A 20,656-nucleotide genomic window follows, 5' to 3' on the forward strand; every position below is an offset into this window, starting at 1 on the left:
GTTAAAAGTGTTTAGATAATTTTTCCATATTTTCCACCAGAAACACTGAAAAAGATTAAGATTCATCTACTCTACTCCAGGGAAATTATTTGTATCAATATGTGTTAACCATTGCTCAGAATGGAGCCCTAATGACATCACACAGATTTTCCAACCTCACCACCCTTCTTGCAGTCCCATGGCAACCATCTCTCATCTGTATCTTCAAATATCACCTATATGTGTATAATTCCCAAAGCTCTATCTCCAGCCCAACTTTCCCTCTTGATCTCCAGCCTTGCATACTAAAAAATTAACTAGTTTATACTGTGTAACAAGCCCAAAAATTCAGTGCTTTGACCCATTTTTCACTAATCAAAGTTTTTTCCCCCCACATGGTGCAATATGGGCCAGCAGTGGGAGGTGGAGGGAGGGGTGTTCCTTTACCCTGTTACTCAGGGACTGTATTAGTCAATAAGGGCTGCCATAATAGAATTCCACAGATTGGGTGGCTTACACAACAGAAATTAACTTTCTTACACCTCTGCAGACTGGAAATCTGAGCTCAAGATATGGGCAGGGGTTGGTGTCTTCTGAGGCCTCTCTCCTTGGCCTGTAGATGTCTGTCTTCTCCCTCTGTTTTCATATGGCCTTCCCTCTGCATGTCTGTGTCCTAACCTCCCCTTCTTAGGAGCACACCAGTCATATTTGATTAGGGTCCACCATATGAACTCGTTTTACCTTAATCACTTCTTTAAAGACCCTGTCTCCAAATACAGCCACATGCTGAGGTCACTTCAACACAGGAATTTGGAAGGCCACAGTTCAGCCCATAACAGGCACCTGTGTTGACAGAGGCTCCAGTATGGTAAGGCACTCTCTGCAACATGGAACCTTTCTTAGTGGGCGTGGGCCAGGGAAGAGAGAACTGCAGGGTCTGCCCAAAGATTCAGTGCTTCAGCCCAGACATGGCACATGTCATTGTCATGTACAGCCCATTGGTCAGAACAAATCACACGGCCCTGCTCGTCTGCAAGGAGGCTGTGAAGTGTAGTCTTTCATGAACCTGGAAGGAGAGGAAAAGCAGGTATTGACAAGCACCAGCAATGCCTGTCAACAGCTACCGACCTAACATCTCTGTCACAATGGTCCACAGGCACCTCACATTCAACAAGTCTCAGACTGAAAAAGTCATCTTCCCCACTCCATGCCACCCCACCCTACCCCAAGGTAGGGTGTGCTGTGCTTGTTTGGAGATTGACACCATCCATCCAGTTGCCCAAGACCAAAGATGGTGGCCACCTTCTCCCTTTATCTCTAAATAAAATTGGTCATAAAGTCTTTTTAATCCTGTTATCCTAACAGGTTTTGGTTTAGCCTTCCCGCTCCATCTCTAATATGGTCTTAGTTTCAGCCCACATTGCTTCTCTCCTGCAGTATTAGAAGAGGCGCTCTTTATCCTTCCAGCCTTCTGGCTCCCATTCACTATCTACTCTGCTGGCAGAAGTAACCCACTAAAATTCATATTGCACTCATGTCTCTCCAGTGCCTAAAATACTCCACCGCTTTCAGTCCACAGTCAGAGCTCCTTAGGGGTGTGGGGTCAGGTGATGCTGCTATATGCTCCATAAGTCAGAATGTGTCCTCCTCTGCTCTGAACCTTCCCACGACTCCTCATTTCACACAGAGTTAAAAGCCAGTATTTTTCCAGCATCTCACAGGATCCAACTCAATCTGCCACCTCCTATTACTTCTCTACCTTCACTTACTCCTCTGCTCCTTGTTCATCTTGCTCCAACCACACTGTTGGCATCCTTCAAATACTGCAGTCCCCACCATCACAGGGACTTGTATTGGCTGAATCCTTTACTTGGAATCTTCTTTCTCCAGCTCTTTGCAGGATTGACTGTTGTTTTCTTCAAGCCTTTGCTCAAAGGTCCCCTTTTTAGCTTTCCTCGCTGTATTAGTCTGCTCTCATGCTACTAATAAAGACATACCTAAGACTGGGTAATTTATAAAGGAAAGAAGTTTAATGGACCCACAGTTCCACATGACTGAGGAGGCCTCACAATTATGGCGGAAGGCAAGTAGGGGTAAAGCCACATCTTACATGGATGGCAACAGGGAAGAAGGCATGTGCAGGGGAACTTCCCTTTGTAAAACCATCAGATCTCATAAGACTTATTCACTATCACAAGAACAGCACGGCAAAGACCCGTCCCCATGACTCAGTTACCTTCCACTGGTCCCTCCCACAACATGTGGGAATTATGGGAGCTACAATTCAAGATGAGATTTGGGTGGGGACACAGCCAAACCGTATCACTCACCCCGCCTGATCCTCACATTTACCAATCTACATTGCTTTTAGCTTGTTTTCCTCAAACTTATCACCTTCTAACATGTTATACAATTTGTGTATTTATTTTTATTTATTATTTACTTTCTGTCTCCTTCCTACTGGAATATAAGATCTGTGAAGGTAGGGAACTTTTGTCCATTTTGTTCACTGATGCATCCCTAAAGCACACCCCGGGTGCATAGCACACAGGAGTGCTTAGTGAATGCATGAAAGATTGAATGAATGAATCTCTGTTTTATTACCTTGCACAGAGTAGTCAATTATCTACTGACTTTTCTGTTGCTCACGCTACAATGTGGATTATTTTATCTCTATAACTGCCGTCTGATGCCTGACACATACATGCTCAACCAATATTTGTGGAATAAATAAAATAGGATAAGTCTATTACACTACCAATAAGAACACAGAGGCCACAGATCTTGCTCTGTACCACACAGTGAGAAAATGGTGGGGTCAAAGCTAGAAGCCAGATCTTCTGTGTCCCTGGGCTGATATCTCTCCACTATCCCATCCAGCTCTACTTAAAATAGTTTAAAGTCTGTCTTGGCTTCCAATTATCTTGCAAATCTCTTGAGATGAGGGCAAAACACCAAGCTGCTTTAAAAGCTCCCATAGTGCCTGATACAGTGCTAGGTAGGCATAATACTTATTCAATAAGTATTCATGGTTTGAGTGCTCAATAAAAATATTATTGTTAGCATTGTTTCCACTTTTAATGACAGAAATGATAATAGCCTCCCAGCAGTCTGCTTTAAATAGGTTCAAGACACCGAAATACAATTTGAACAGTGTCTTCCATCAGCTTGCTCCCTGGAGAGGTGAAATGAGTTCATAATGAGATTCCTGCAATGAGTCAAAAAGCAGAGGGAAGGAGTGCAGGGTTTTGCTGCAGTGGGCACAGATGCTTCACTGGCATTTGGGAGCCCAATTTTTCTCTGGGACTCAGAGCTAGCACCAGCCCATGGGGGAGGGGCTGCAGCATGCAGTCCCCCTGGCCCCACAATACCAAGCACACATTCTCTTTTCTGGGCACTGTCCCTTCAGATCTACTTTAGCTGTGGCAGAGGGTTGATGGAGAACTGATTGTCTATTCAGAATAAATGTAGTGTGCTACCAGCCTATGGAAACCATGAAAGCCCCTGCATCCTGCACAAAATAACACATTGATTAATTGCCAGCAGCTACAACAGGTTATTTTCGCAGTCAGAGATTGGCGCGAAGACTCTTACTTCAAGTTTCTGTTGCTAATAGGTTTGATTTGCTTGATTTCGAAGTACAGGTTAATGCTAGCTGGAGTTTTTAAGCCTTGGTGATGAAAGTGTTAGTTCACTAGAATCCGGGGCCAGAAGTGTCCAAATCATTGCATGGGTAGGGGTAGGGTTTTATCATTTCACTTTACGCAACTGGCATTTCATTAGGAAAAGGAACAGAGAAAGGAGGAAAAATTAGCCACAAGGTCATCTAGCTCCTCAGACGGGGACACTTACCCGCTGCTCCGGATTGAAAGGGGTCTTGAAACACTGCCCTGTTCTTCTGTCTGAGGTCAATCAGGGTCGACTCCCCAATGACAACCTTTCAAAATGCCGCTGTATTTCTTCCAGCTCCTGACATACAGTATCCAAGGGCCTTTTGCACCTGAAATGGCTCTTCCCGGTAGTTCAGCATTGCCCCCTCTCTAGCTCCCTTTTTTGTCTGTGAAGCCGTTTAGAGCTTCTCTCAGCATCTTTAATTTGCTTCCTCACAAAGAGCTGCTTCCTTCATCATCCTTAGAGGAGAGAGGGTTTGGAAATGACAAATATTTTTTCCTTTGTCACATTAAGTGAAGGGGGTTAAGTGGGTGTGAAGTGCTGAGATAAGGGGTACTTGGGCATTGAATGACACGTGGCTCAGCTCTGGTTAGGGCAGTGTTCCAGTGAGGGCTCTGGGCTGGCCACAGGCACTGGCTGGGAGTTGAGATGTTCAGCAGCAGGTGCTTGATATGGTTTGGATTTGTGTCCCTGCTCAAATCTCATGTCAAATTGTGATCCCCAATGTTGGAGGAGGGGCGGGGTGGGAGGTGATTGGATCATGGGGTCAGATATGCCCCTTGCTATTCTCGTGATACTGAGTGAGTTCTCAAGAGACCTGATTGTTTAAAAGCGTTTATCACCTCCCTTTGTTCTCTCTTCCTCCTGCTCCTGCCACATAAGAGGAGCCTGCTTCCTCTTTGCTTTCTGCCACGATTGTACCTTTCCGGAGGCCTCCCCAGCCATGCTTCCTATACAGCCCAAGGAACTGTGAGCCAATTAAACCTCTTCTCTTTACAAATTACCCAATCTCAGGTAGTTCTTTATAGCAATGCAAGAACAGACTAATACAGTCCTTCACCCCTTTGTTTCCTCATAAAGTGGGATTAATAATACCTTCCCTACTTCCTCTGCAAGGTGGGATTCTAGATGAGAAAGCACTGGATAGAATAATTAACAGATTCTGTGAAATTGCTTTGCCCTGGCCAGAGATTCTGTGATTACCTTCCCAGGCTTACAACTTCTAGTGGTTTCTATCTGTAATCATTCTTTCTGTCTCCGTTCTCCACAGGGGCTAAAGAAGGCCAAATAAAACCTCTAGAGCCTCCCAAACTGTGAGCACATCACATCTGTCTAGTGCAACGCTTGCCTTACTAGCTCTTTTCCCCACACACTTCTTGTGTCTAAGAAAAACATTGCATTGAAACTAAAAATTATCCCTTTTCTATTCTTGATATGCATTTTCTTCGCTGAGCGTTTATTTCCCAAGGTTTCTAGGAAAAGTGCACCGGATGATAGCCACAATAGTAAATCGAATTACATTGTAGTGGGATGCGGTGCACTCTCAGGTTAAAAAAAAAAGTAATGATGTATGAAATATCTTTTATTATTTTTAGCAAAAGTATTTCTTAAAGGAGATTTCACCCAAGGATTTTTCTATTAATTTGACACCCAATTTAGCTCCCCCCCCCACACACACACAAAAGGCAAAACAGAGGAGAAATTTAAAATCAAATTAGATCGAGAAGATATTTTTTCCCCTCTCTTTCCCTCTCAGTTTTGCCATAATTCCCTGTACTGATGGCAAGAAGGAGATGATCTTCTGTCTGGGCATTTGTTGCCATTAAGAGGAAGAAAACACCAATGGTGGGTGGAATTTTTCTTTGATGCCAAATTCTATTGCACAGCCTTTCAGAAAAACATTGGTATACTTCATTTCATTTTCAAAAAACTCATCTCAAAAAACTTGGGGCTGGGTGCGGTGGCTCCTTCCTGTAATCCCAGCACTTCAGGAGGGCAAGGTAGGTGGATCACCTGAGGTCAGGAGTGCAAGACCAGCCTGGCCAATGTGGTGAAACCCCGTCTCTATTAAAAATGCAAAACTTAGCCAGGTGTGGTGGTGTGTGCGTGTAATCCCAGCTACTCAGGAGGCTGTGGCAGGAGAATTGCTTGAACCTGGGAGGCAGAGGCTGCAGGAGCAGAGATCACGCCGTCGCACTCCAGCCTGGGTGACAGAGCAAGACTCCATCTCAAAAAAAAAAAAACCAAAACCAAAACAAACAAAAAACTTGGAAGCTCTCAGCACTACCTCAACAATACCGCTAAATGTCCTAGGATTCGGTATTAGTTCTGAAATCCCTTCCCAGCTTATCACTTTCATACTTAATGGACCTGTTGATTCCATGACATGCCAGCACACGAATCCATCTGTCACAATGGCAAGGTGCCCTTTCTGTAGGATGACATGCCAATAGCCACCAGCCCCAGTGCCAGCCAATGTGGCATTAGCAACAATGCCCTGCATGACACAATAAACTGTGTACCGATTCAGCAAGAAGGTCTTCCCAGGGAAGCCATGAGCTGCCAAGTGAGAGGCATGCTGCTCATTATGACAAGTCATGCATGGCCCATTCCAGTACAGACCCTGTCCCACGGGTCACATTAGTCCTGCCTATGTGGAGCTACGATGAAAGAGAACAATTCTTTCTTCAGCAGCCACTCTGTGGTACTCACAGAACACACTCTGGAGAGGAGAACTATCCATTGTTAGAACACCCCCTAGGGTGACCAACCATCTTGGAGTTTTCTGGGACATAGGACTTTCAGTGCTAAAAACAAGAAAGTCAAAGAACTAGAATGAGTTGACCACCCTACCTGTATCCCCATGCCAGTCCCCACTGGTACATTCCTCCTTGTCCTGTGTCTTCATCCAAACTGGTTTCACTTCCACTTTTATGGTAAGGATCCGAAATGGCCTCAGGGATTCACACTTCTTGGCATTCACACCCTTGCCTAATCCCTTCCACTAGAGAGTGGGCTGGACTTATTCACTTACTTCTAAGAAGGGCAGAAGTGAAGCGATGTCACTTCTGAGATTATCTTAGAAAAAAAGACTATGGTGTCCATCTTGGGCACTCAATTTTTTCTTCTCTTCACCAACACTCAAGCCCCTACCATTCTTTCCTTCTCCCTCTGAGGATAACCAACTACCGTGTTGCAAACAGCTGCATGGAGAAGCCCATGTGGGAAGGAACTGATGTCTCCAGCCAACAGCTGGAGACCTGCCAATAGCCCTCTGATTGAGCTTGGATGCAGAAACAACCCGAGGCCTGCCAATAGCCCCCAGAGTGAGCTTAGATGCAGCTCCTCCCTGTCTCCAGCCTCAAGATGACTGCAGCCCCTTCTGACACCTTGTTTGCAACCTTGTGAAAGGCCCCGAGTCAGGGCACCCATCTAGTCGTGCCTGGATTCCTGACACACAGAAGCTGTAAGATGATCAACGTATGTTGTTTTAAACTACATGGAAGTAAATAACCAAAACAATTTTAAACTGTGAAGAAGCAAGACTCAGTTCTGAAACAGACTGGACTGAGAATAGCACTTTACAGTTAACAGGAACCCAAGAGATCAACTGTTCCACTCCATTCATTTGACAGGTGAGGAGCCTGAGCCCAGGGGAGGCCAAGCACCTTGTTCTGTAGCTCGTTAGCCACCGCTAGACTGTGCCCTGGGTCTGCTGACTCCTGCTTCGGTGCTGGTTCTCTTCAGTGCTGCTGCCCAGATTGGTAACACCAGCGCCCAGATTTTCAGGCTGTACCTGGTTGTCAGAATCCTGCTACCTCTAGTTTGGTTCATGAAAGAAGATTGCCTTGAACATACCTGCTCTTCTTAATCATTTCTTCCCTGCTGGAAGCCTTTCTAACTCCTATTAGCTCACTGGATGCTGCTTTCAAAGGCTTTCTAGATGGGGTGGAATGGAAGTCCCATCCCCCTGTTTGCTTTTTTTTTTTTTTTATTGTATTGTTTCTCTGAGATCTTGCAGGGAGAGAATTTATCTCCAGCTTTGTCACAGGGTTGATAAACTTAATAAAATCTTTTCTACATGATAGTCTAGAAACACTGCAGATTTATTTGTGGCTCTGAAAATCAGGAAGCCTCATATCCTCTTTAAATCAGATTTCTACAGTGTAAATAAACCATCATTTCAATTTAATTCAACAAATATTCCTAAAGCACCTATACCATTATTTGTTCTAGAAGGGTTAGAATGGAAGAAGGCAGGAATGGAAAAAAAGTATGACATGATTATTATTCTCAAGGAACATTTCTGGATGGAAATAATAATCATTATCATAATAACATTTAGCAAAAGGGACTTATCTATGTTTATCTATAATATTTTATTTATTTAAAAAGATCTAAAAAAGAATGAAATGTTAGCAGTTGTTGATTCTGAATGGTGACCTCATGGATGTCATATTATTTTCTTTTTAAAAATATACACTATATTTTAATAATATATACTTTATAATTATATTAAAACATACATTATATTTTTAGAGTATATATTATAATGTACATTAAAAATGCATTATATTTTCCTTTTTTTTTTTTTGAAACAGAGTCTCACTCTGTCACCCAGGCTGGAGTGCAATGGTGCGATCTCGGCTTACTGCAACCTCCACCTCCTGGTTTCAAGCAATTCCTGTGCCTCAGCCTCCCAAGTAGCTGGGACTACAGGCATGCACTGCCATGCCTGGCTAATTTTTGAATTTTTTTTGGTAGAGACGGGGTTTCACCATGGTGGCCAGGCTGATGTTGAACTCCTGACCTCAAGCGATCCGGCTGCCTCAGCCTTCCAAAGTGCTGGGATTACAGGCATGAGCCACTGTGCCCAGCCATAAAAATGCATTATATTTTCTAAAGGTAATTTTTTTCAAATTAAAAGAATCTAACATAATGACTCTGTCTAAGGCACTCTAATGAGCACTTTGCATGAATATCTCATTAAATCTTCCCACCAGTCCTCTGAGGGAAGTACTGTGTTTTCCTTGTTCCTCTGCAGCTCAGAAAGGTTGGGTAACTTATTCAAAGTCACCCAGCTAATAAATGAAATTAAAATCTAGTTCTGTCTTATTCCAAAACCAGTGATCTCCATTGCCAACCTTTAATTCCTGCCGACAAAAAGTATATCTAGGTGGGAAAATGACAAATACATGTATGAAATAAGTTCAGACAAATAATTTCAGCAAGCTTCTACATGAGATATATATATAAGTGTTAGATAAGACAAGACAGGGCACTGTTGCAGTGGAACTCACATTCTAGTGGGCAGGGATTGACAATCAAAAAGTACATGAGGTTGGGCGTGGTGGCTGACACCTGTAATCCCAGCACTTTGGGAGGCCGAGGCAGGCAGATCACCTGGGGCCAGGAGTTCGAGACCAGTTTGGGCAACAAGGCGAAACCCCGTCTCTACTAAAAATTCAAAAAATAGCTGGGCGTGGTGGCGGGGACCTGTAATCCCAGCTACTCAAGAGGCTGAGGCATGAAAATCACTTGAATCCGGGAGGCAGAGGTTGCAGTGAGCTGAGATCGTGCCTTTGCATTCCAGCCTAGGCGATAGAGTGAAGACCCTGTCTCAAAAAAAAAAGTACATAAATAAGACAGTTTCAAATTATAAATACTAGGAAGAAATTAAAACAGAATGAAAGAGTAGTGGAAGTGAGGGCTTTTAGGTTGATTGGTTTAGAAGACTCCACTGATGAAAGTTTGAAATCAGTTTCCCTCCTCCCTCATTCTATGGAGGTCAAGGTCTCATGACTAGTGCACCCCAAATTGTAATCAATGAAGTTTATGGGGATGAGACCAGTATGTGAGAATTGACTATGTCAGGCAGAGGACCTCATTCTTCCATGCATATAATCTCATTTAGTAATATTTGGATATGTTAGGAGTGGGTGGTAAATAGAGATTTGCCCATCATGTTCTATTTGAGAGCAAGAAAAAACATTATGCATTTGGACAACAGTGAAAAAGCAAATCAGATTACGGGAGGGTGCAGGCTACATGGTGGGAATCAAGGACAGAGGATTGCAGACAGATAAGGAAGGGCCAGACTTTTGAAAGCCAGTATGGAGCCTTGGATAAAAAATTAGAGCCTGATTAGATACTGAGCAAGAGAATGAAATGATGAATGTGACAGTCTAAATGGCCTACTCTGCAAACACAGTATATAGCGGTGGAGATATCCGGGGGGAAGGAAGCCTTTCAGAAGACTATAGTTTATATTGGCCATATGGAATCCTTATCTAAGAAGGCAGGAATTGAGAATGGAAGGATGTATCTGAGAGACATTGCAGAGAAAGAATCAACTGCTCAACCCCAAGGGGTAGGACTTTTGGACGGAAATTGTGCGAACTCTCAGTGGGAGGTGGCAGCATTGTTTTTGTCCAACATTTCTGGGGATAAAGTTGCTCTGGTCTGTTGATGCTTGAACAGATTGTGAAAATGATCTCTCCAACTTTTTGGTTTTGGACTCAAGATGGAAAGTTGATCTGAACTATTTACTTGGGTACGTGGGAGGATCATGTGCAGGACTTGAGCTTCCGCGGGCAGAGAGCTGTTGCACAGATGGCTACGTTACAGAGTACAGATCACAATCAACTCCAGCATTTAGAAGATTTCCTTTCTTACTAAAATTTATTCTACCCTTTGAGAAACAACAAAAGAACTCGTGCCATATGCCTCAAGTATCACTAATGCTCCAGTACTTTCCAAAGATATTTAAACTACTATCCCTTCTCACTCCTGTAATTGACACCCTATTTGTCAACATATATGTATTTTAATTAGAATCTGAGTTTCAAAGAAGAGATTCGCCCAAGTTAACTTAAAATTCCATCTCAGAGTATGTTCCTGGAGAGCGCAACTTGTAATGCTATTGCTAATGCTATTGCTATATGACCTCAGTACTCTTGAAAGGTGTGATTTCTTTTTTGGTTCTATCATGTGGTCAGTTTTTGTAAATTTTCCATGAGTACTTGAAAAGCATCATCATGCTAAAGATGCTGGTGCTGTGCTATTGGCCATTAGGCCAAGTTGGTTAATTAAATTGTTGCTGGTTCTAGTCATCTATATTCTTACTGATTCTTGTCTGCCTTTTCTATGAATTTCTGAGAAAAGTGGTTAAAATTTCTTGCTAGCCAGATGCAGTGGCTCATGCCTGTAAACCCAACACTTTGGGAGGCCAATGCAGGAGGATCACATGAGTTCAGGAGTTCGAGACCAGCCTGGGAACATAGTGAGACCTTGTCTCCACTAAAATTTTTTTTTTAATTAGCCAGGTTGTGGTGGTGCATGCCTATAGTCCCAGCTACTCAGGAGGCTGAGGCAGGAGGATCGCTTCAGCCTAGGAGGTGGAGCATGTGGTGAGCCGTGATGATACCACGTTACTCCAGCCTGGGCAACAGAGCCAGATCTCATCTCAAGAAAAATAAATAAATAAATAAATAAATAAATAAAACCTCATGCTGAGATTGTGAATTGATTTATTTTTCTTTTTAGTTATGTCCATTTTTGCTTTCTATACTTTGAGATGATGTTATTAGATGTATATTAATTTAAATTTACTTTTTTTTGGCGATTGCAATTTTATCATTAAGAAGTGATCATCTTTACCACTAGTAGCTTTTGTGTTGTTGTTGTTTTTTGAGTTGGTGTCTCCCTCTGTCGCCCAGGTTAGAGTGCAGTGGCGTGATCTCCACTCACTGCAACCTCCACTTCCCATGCTCAAGCAATCCTCTCACCTCAGCCCCCAGAGTAGCTGGGATCACAGGAGCCCACCACCATGCCAGGCTAATTTTTTTTCTTTTGTATTTTTGGTAGAGACAGAGTTTCACCATGTTGCCCAAGCTGGGTCTCGAACTCCTGAGCTCAGGCTATCCAGCCACCTCGGCCTCCCAAGTGCTGGGATTACAGGTGTTGAGCCACCACACCCGGCCTACCACTAGTAATTTTTTAAACTAAAAGTCTATTTTGCCAGATATCAGTATAATTAAATTGGCTTGCTTTTCACTAGTATTTGTCCAGTATAACTTTGTGCATATTTTTACTTTTTTAAAAAACCAGTTTTACTGAAATATAAGTAACATATAATAAAAGATACAGAATTAAAATGTACAGATGAATAAGTATTAACATAACACACACAAGATTATCAGCACAATCAAAACAATGGACATGTTCATCATCCCTGAAAGTCTCCTTGTCCCCTTCTCTTTCCCCCACTCTCCCTGCATCCTCCCCCACCACTTCCCAGGCAACCACTGAGCTTTTCTTCTATCACTATAGGTTAGTTAGCTTTGTCTAGAACTCATATAACTGGGGCCATCATGATGTACTTAAAAAAAAAAATCTAGCTCTGTCATTCAGTATAATTGTTTTAAACTGTATCCTTGTTATATGTATCAATAGATCATTCCTTTTTATTTATTTTCTTTTCTTTTCTTTTCTTTTTTTGAGACAGAGTCTCACTCTGTTGCCCAGGCTGGAGTGCAGTGGAGAGATCTGGGCTCACTGCAACCTTCGCCTCTTGAGTTCAAGTGACTCCCCTGCCTCAGCCTCCCAAGTAGCTGGGATTACAAGTGCGTACCACCACGCCCGGCTAATTTTTGTATTTTTAGTAGAGATGGGGTTTCACCATGTTGCCCAGGCTGGTCTCAAACTCCTGACCTCAAGTGATCCACCTGCCTTGGCCTCCCAAAGTGCTGGGATTACAGATGTGAGCCACCATGACTGGCTGCGTCCTTTTACTTTTAATCTTTCTATTGACTCAGGTTTTATATGTGGTTTTCGTAAATAATGTGTATTTGGACCTTTTAAATCTAGTCTCAAAGTCTTTGTGTTTTAAATGAAGCATTAGTCCACTTTTTTTTTTTTTTTTTTTTTTCAGAGTCTCGCTCTGTTGCCCAGGCTAAAGTGCGGTGATGCGATCTCGGCTCACTGCAACCTCCACCTCCCAGGTTCAAGCAATTATCTGCCTCAGCCTCCCGAGTAGCTGGGATAACAGGCGCCCACCACTACGCCTGGCTAGTTTTTGTAATTTTAGTAGAGACAGGATTTCACCATCTTGGCCAGGCTGGTCTTGAACTCTTGACCTCGCGATCCACCCGCCTCAGCCTCCCAAAGTGCTGGGATTACAGGCGTGAGCCACCATGTCTGGCTGCATCCTTTTACTTTTAATCTTTCTATTGACTCAGGTTTTATGTGTGGTTTTTGTAAATAATGTATATTTGGACCTTTTAAATCTAATTGCAAAGTCTTTGTGTTTTAACGGAAGCAATTAGTCCACTTTTATTAAGCAATTGCTCATACGTTTAGATTTACATCTACTACTTCATCTTTATATTATTTCTCTCTGCTGTATGTTTCTAAATTTTTTCTAGGCTGAGTGCAGTGGTGAGTTCCTCTAATTCTAGTGCTTTGGGAGGCTGAGGTGGGAATATTACTTGAGGCCAGGAGCTTGAGACCAGCCTGGGCAACATGGCGAGACCCCATCTCTACAAAACTAAAATAAAATATTAGCCAAATCCAATGGCACGTGCCTGTAGTCTTAGCTACTCAGGAGGCTGAGGTCGGAGGATCACTTGAGCACAGGGAAATTGAGGCTGCAGGGAGCTATAATCATGCCCCTGTACTCCAGCCTGGGCCACAGAGACCCTGTCTCTAAAACATACACATAACTTTTAAAAATGTTTACTTCTTATTTCCCTTTTGGCTTTCTTTTAAATTGATTACTATTTGTTTTTTCATATGTTCCATCTGAACTACTTTGGAAGTTACTAGTCTATTATACTTTAAAGAAGCAAGTTTTGTAAACCTGATAATATAGTCAACAAGATTCAAAATCAGGAATAGACCAGAATCCAGGTGCTATAATGAAATCACAACAGGACTCTGAAAAGAGAATTTAAGGAATGTGAAGTATCCAGCATGGCTACTGAGTAGAAAATTAATTAATAATGGAAGGGAAGATAGCTGAAAGAGAATAACTTGTTATTATCAGCACAGATTCTGGTGGCAGAGGTAAAATGGCAATTGCTGCAGTACTTTTAATCATACTTACATGCCTTATGGGGCCAAGAGAGCAAATGAATTCCTGAAGATTTCAAAGATGGTGGGAGGTGGGTGGTATAATCTAAGCTTTCTGGCTGGGCATGGTGGCTCATGCCTGTATTCCCAGCACTTTGGGAGGCCAAAGAGGGCAGATCACTTGAGGTCAGGAGTTCAAGACCAGCCTGGTCAACATAACGAAACCCCTCTCTATTAAAAATACAAAAATTAGCCAGGCATGCTGGCGGGCGCCTGTAATCCCAGCTACTCGGGAGGCTGAGGCAGGAGAATCACTTGAACCTGGGAGGCGGAGGCTGCAGTGAGCCAAGATCACACCACTGCACTCCAGCCCAGGTGACAGAGCGAGACTTGGTCTCAGAAAAAAGCTTTCTGCACCTTGCTCTTTCTCTAAATAAAAACTCTTACCTTAGGGAAATAATAATAATAATAACAATGACAGTAATGACAGAGTAGCTTACAGTTTTTGAGTACTTAATTATGTAATGTGCAATGCAGTTTTTTATGGTTTTCTCATTTAATCTCATTTAATCTTCCCAGCAATCCTTTAATAAAGATACTATGTAGGACACCATCTGTACACCACTTCAAATCCCCTCGGCATTGTCTATCTGCTAATTTAACCACTGCTGCAGTGACCTGTCCTATGCAGATGCAACCTGGTGACACTTGTTCCCAATACTGTGCCACATACCTCTTACTTCCTGCCCCGAAGCTTCTTTATTAATGCTGCGACTTGGAATCCTAGGAAAAAATCCGAGAGTATGTCATTGGTATAGATGTACTTGGAAACTGGAAGAATCTTCTCATTATTTCTCTGACCTGTAGAGAGCTTTCTACTCCACCTTACTGGAGATAATAAAGCAATCATGCATCCCAGGAGGAATTATAGAGATTAATTCTACCGTTAAAGGTTTAAAAGACATAAGAGTAGAAGTCCCCACAATTATTCCATTCAATGCACCTGCCTGCATGCAGCAAACAGCAATAACAACAATATAGCTCATGGTAGATGACAATCATAAATTTAATTAGATGGTAACCCCAATAGCAACTACCATGTCAGCTGTTGTATCTTTACTAAGGCAGATCAGCAGTCTCTAGCTCTTGGTATGTGGCTATTGATCTGGCAAATGCCTTCTTCCCCATCCAGATCAGTACAGGGAGAATCAGAATCCGTTTGATTTAACATGAGAGGGATAGAAGTGCATTATTTACTGTCTTGCTCCAGGGCTATGTTAACGTTCCTGTTTCCTGCCCCAGTAGAATCTGCAGGGACTTGATTACCCTAAAGTTCTACCAGAACTTAATGACGTCATACTAATGGGCTCTGGTGAGAACGGATGGCAGGTATGTTGGATGCCTTGTAAGTGAGCCAGTTTGTGAAGATAAATCCTATGAAGACTCAAGTGGCAAGCACTCCTAATGTACTTATTTACTAAAAATTTAAAGTTATTTGAATTAAAACATTTTAAAAGGTTTCTTATAGAAAATATCAGACATATAAAAAATTAGAGAAAATAACAAAACAAATAATATATTTGTTATAAGTAATATATAACCAGCTTCAGTAATTACCAATTTATAGCCAGTTTCATTTCATCCATAACTTCATTCCTTTCCTCCTCCGATGTTATCTTGAAACAAATCCCACATCTATTCATTTGTAAATATTCCATATGGATCTCTAAAAGATAAAACTTCTTTTATAACATAACTGTCATATCATTATCACATCTAGGATAAGATACTTTTTTTTTTTTTGAGACAGGGTCTCGCTCTGTCACCCAGGCTAGAGTGCAGTGGTGCCATCACAGCTCACTACAGGCTCACCCTTCCGGGGTCAGGTGATCCTCCCACCTCAGCCTCCCAAGTAGTTGGGACCATAGGCACAAACCACCATGCTCGGCAGTTTTTTGTTTTGTTTTTTTTTTTGCAGAGACAGGGTCTTGCTATGTTGTTCAGGCTGGTCTCAAACTCCTGGGCTCAAGTGATCCTCCCACCTCGGCCTCCCAAAGTGCCACTTTTTTTTTTTTTTTTGTAGAGACAGGGTCTCGCTATGTTGCTCAGGCTGGTCTCAAACTCCTGGGCTCAAGTGATCCTCCCACCTCGGCCTCCCAAATTGCTGAGATTATAGGTGTGAGCCACTGCACCCGGCCCAAAAAATAAAACTTCTTTTATAACATAACTATCATATCATTATCACATCTAAGATACTTAATAATTCTTTAATACCATCAAATATTCAGTCGTTGAAATTTCCAATTGTTTCCTAAATGTCATAATTTTTAAAAGTTTGTTGTTTGAAAAAAGATACGAATAAAACCTCGACATTGCAACGGGTTGATATGCTTTCACAGTCTCCTCTAGTTTATTAGTTCTCCTTCCATCTCTTTGGTTTTATTCTTTGCAGTTTATTTGTTAAAGAAACTGGGTCATTTTTCCTGCAGGGTGGATTTTGCTAATTGCATCCCTATGTTGTCTTTTGACATATTCCTCTATGTTTTTTGTAAATACGTAGTTGCTGATGACATCTTTAGTGGCCCCTGGAGTCTAGGATGTCCCGGGATGTATACCTTTAAGGTAGAGAACAAGTTTTTGTACCTTGCATCTTGTATGATTAAGAAGGAGGCACATGTTTGATTAATCTTCTTGGATTTTGGAAGCAGCGTACACTGTACTTCAACCAGTTTATCAGGTGACCAGAAAGGCTTCCATTTTCAAGTGGGATTCAGAACACAAAAAAAATTCAGCAACAGATCCAAGTTGTGTTGCAAACTGCCCTGCCACTTAGGCCTCATGACCCAGCAGATCCGATAGTACTAGGGAGATCCCTGGTGGATAAGAATGCTGTGTGAGGCCGGATGCGGTGGCTCACACCTGTAATCCCGGCACCTTGGGAGGCCGAGGTGGGTGGATCACCTGAGGTTAGGAGTTTGAGACCAGCCTGGCCAACATAGTGCAACCTGCCTCTACAAAAATACAAAAATTAGCCAGGCATGGTGGCAGGCACCTGTAATCCCAGCTACTCAGGAGGCTGAGGCGGGAGAATCGCTTGAACCTGGGAGGCGAAGGTTGTGGTGAGCCAAGATCGCGCCACCGCACTCCAGCCTGGGCGACAGGGCGAGGCTCCGTCTCGAAAAAAAAAAAAAAGAAGAATGCTGTGTGAAGTTTCTGGCAAGCCCCAACATAAGGATTATGGCAGGTTTCTAGAGCAGGATCATATCCTCCAAGCAGATAATTACTCTCCTTTTGAGAAGTAGTTCCCCATGTGCTCCTTGGCCCTAGTAGATATCTAACACCTGGGACACAAAGTGATGGTGAGACCCAAACTGACTATCCTAAGCTCACAGTTACCAGAACCACCAAGTCATAAAGTCAGGTGGGCCCAGCAGTGTTCCACTACACATTCCAAACAATAAGAGGATCATGGCAAAGCAGGTCTAGAATTCACAGGCCCATTCTATGATCAGTTGGCCCTGCCCCCAACTCAGTACCCTTGTTGCAACAGTATGTCTCTCTCAACTCACATCACTGGCTTTATTGGTGGGGGAGAGGGGTCCTAGTCCCTTTCATCCTATATCCAATAAAGGGAGAGAAAATTTTCTCATAGATGAGTTGGCATTAATTATTGGTGTTGGCCAAACATTTATTTTATAAAGTACAGTGGTTAAAGGAACATTTTCCTGGTAGGTAAAGCAGAGAACAGTAGTAAATTTAATTGTTTCATTTTTTATGGGAGGAAAACTAGCCTAAGGTGTGGATTAACAAGAATTCTGGGGGCGGCAATGAATGCTTTGGCTGGTTGGCCAGGAATTTGAAAGGAGTAAGACTGGAAGATATGGGACAAGGATGTCTGGGGAAAGGGCATGTGGATGGACTTCTGGGAATAAGTAAAAAGCATCTAGATCTTTGGATCTCACATTGATGCCCAACAGGGAGCATCCCTTGCAGAGAAGGCTCTCAACAGCCAGGTGGATGGACAGGATGACTTATCCTATGGATGTCAGCCAGCCTGTCTCCTAAGCCACTCCAGTGGTGGCATAATGAATGCACAAACAGAGTGCCTGTGGTGGCAGGGATGGAAGCTATGTATGGGTCCAACAACATGGGTTCCCTCTCACCCAGGTTAACCCACAGCAAGAACTGACCTTGAAACGTTGATATCACACTGTTCGTCAAGGACATTTGTGGCAGGTTGATTATCTCAGACTCTTTTATGCCAGAGGAAGTAGAAATTGTCCCTTAACAAAATTGATACTTACTCCAGATATATTTTCTTTTCCAGCCCACCATGCCTCCATAAGAGCTACCATTATTGGTCTACAAGATGCTTGGCCTCTTAGCATGGTACACAGCACAACACTGTCTCAGAAGAAAGGGCCCATTTTTATGACAAAGGGGTGCAACAGGCTGGGTATTGTGGTTCACGCCTATAATCCCAGCACTTTGGGAGTCCGAGATGGGCGGATCACTTGAGGCCAGGAGTTTGAGACCAGCCTGGCCAACATGGTAAAACCCCATCTCTACTAAAAATACAAAAATTAGCCGGGTGTGGTGGTGTGCACATGTAATCCCAGCTACTTGGGAGGGTGATGCACAAGAATCACTTGAACCTGGGAGGTGGAGGTTGCAGTGAGCCAAGATTGTGCCACTGCACTCCAGCCTGGGCAACAGAGTGAAGCTCTTTCTCAAAAATAAATAAATAAATAAAATAAAATAAAATAAAATAAAGGGCAAGGAGAGTGCAACAATGGACACATAACCCAGAATCCTCTGGTCTGACAATGTACCCCATTATTCAGAAGCAACCACCTTAATAGAACACCTTATTAAGGAGTGTCTGATATGATTTGGCTCTGTGTCCCCACCCAAATCTCATCTTGAATTGTAATCCCCATATTGCAGGGAGGGAGATGGTGGGAGGTGACTGAATCATGGGGGCGATTTCCGCCATGCTGTTCTCATGATAGTGAGGGAGTTCTCATGAGATCTGATGGTTTTAAAGTTGCAGTTTCCCCTGTGCGCTCTCTCTCTCTCTGTCTCGCTGCCATGTAAGACGTGCCTTGCTTCCCCTTCACCTTCCGCCATGATTGTAAGTTTCCTGAGGCTTCCCCAACCATGCAGAACTGTAAGTCAGTTAAACCTCTTTTGTTTCTAAATGATCCAGTCTCAAGTATTCTTTATGGCAGTGTGAAAATGGACCAATACAGTGTCATCCCCAGTAAGGCTCCATTTCAGAGATAACACTCTGCTGGATTTGCGCTATGATACAGAAATGCATTGAGCCAAAACAAGGCATGTGGTGCTATTTCCCCACAGCTAGTATCCGTGGTGGAGTGCGGAGTGGATGAATGAATGCCATGGGACTTACTCGTTGAACTTGAAGTGGCCACTACCACCTGATCACTCTGGGATCCTCATACTGAAGGACAAGGTAACTAAGAAAGGAATTATTACACTAGCAAGGGTGAAGGACCCTGATTGCCACAAGGAGCTACTGCTACACGATTAAAGTAGGGAGGAGAGGCTGGGTGCGGTGGCTCACACCTGTAATCAAAGCACTTTGGGAGGCGGAGGCGGGTGGATCACCTGAGGTCAGGAGTTCAAGACCAGCCTGACCAACATGGAGAAACCCATCTCTACTAAAAATACAAAATTAGCTGGGTGTGATGGCACATGCCTGTAAACCCAGCTACTCAGGAGGCTAAGGCAGGAGAATCGCTTGAACCTGGGAGGTGGAGGTTGTGGTGAGCTGAGATCACACCATTGCACTCCAGCCTGGGCAACAAGAGCAAAACTTCATCTCAAAAAAAATAAATAAATAAAGTAGGGAGGAGTGTGTCTGGAACGCAGGGGATTCAATGGGGGCATCTCTTCAGGCAACCTCTCTGAGCCTTAGTTTTCTCTTCTGTGAAATAAGGGTTGTGAGGATTAAATGAGGCCATATAGATTCTGGCATAAATTAGCTCCACAAAAATGTTATTCCTCTTTTTCTCATTCTGGCCTTTAATTTTTCTGCCTTAGTTCTCCTTAAACATTTATAAGAACTTTGCACGAAATAGCCAACTTTCTGGCAGGAGAAGCCTACTCTAGGAGGCCCTTGGCTGTGACAGGTTAGCTAGAAGATAACATTTAGGAATAGTTTACAAAGGAAGATAAAGTTATAGTCCTGCGATCACATAGCTTTTTCCAAAGAAAGAGAAAAAGAAAAAGTTACAGACCCATAATTACATAGTCTTGTCACATTCACCATGGAAACAGGTTTGGGTTACTAACCAGAGGCGTGTAAACACAACGTAATAAAAAATAGATGATACTAGAGCTATGCTCCTTTTATTACTTTAGGAAATTTTAAACTTTGTTTTATATGCATGGCGGTATTAACAAATGCTTTTTGAATTCCCACTATGTGTTCCTCACTGCACTAGCCCCTGGGGATGGAAAGATCAAAGCAAGCTGGCCTCTGTCCACCAGACTGAGGTGGTGGAGTGTGATATATACTAGATTTCACAGGTAACATATGCGGTGTCTCATACTATTAGTACAGCTGCTTTGTCCTGGGCCGTCTATGGTCCTAGAGGGTGGCCCAGGAGCAGTGATGGGGGTGGGGTGTTGTACCAACCAGGCTGAGTGGGTAATCAAGTGAGCAGGTCATAGCTACAGGGGGATTCTGGCTCGGGCCTGAGTGGTATTAATGGGAAGGTTGCAGTCTCTTGTTCGAAGCAAGATGAAATTTAGTTGCAGCTCAACTAAATCCAGTTCCTGATGGCTCCTAAGGAAGGATGTCTGAAGCCTGAACAAATGCACATGGCTGGCTCTGGCCCCAGCTCCTAAGCAGGGAATTCTGGGATCCTGAGAGTTTCAAGCTAAACTGTCAGCTGATCTCCCTTCA

This window comes from Pan troglodytes, chromosome 6 (assembly GCF_028858775.2).
Source record: "Pan troglodytes isolate AG18354 chromosome 6, NHGRI_mPanTro3-v2.0_pri, whole genome shotgun sequence".
Taxonomy (NCBI): Eukaryota; Metazoa; Chordata; class Mammalia; order Primates; family Hominidae; genus Pan; species Pan troglodytes.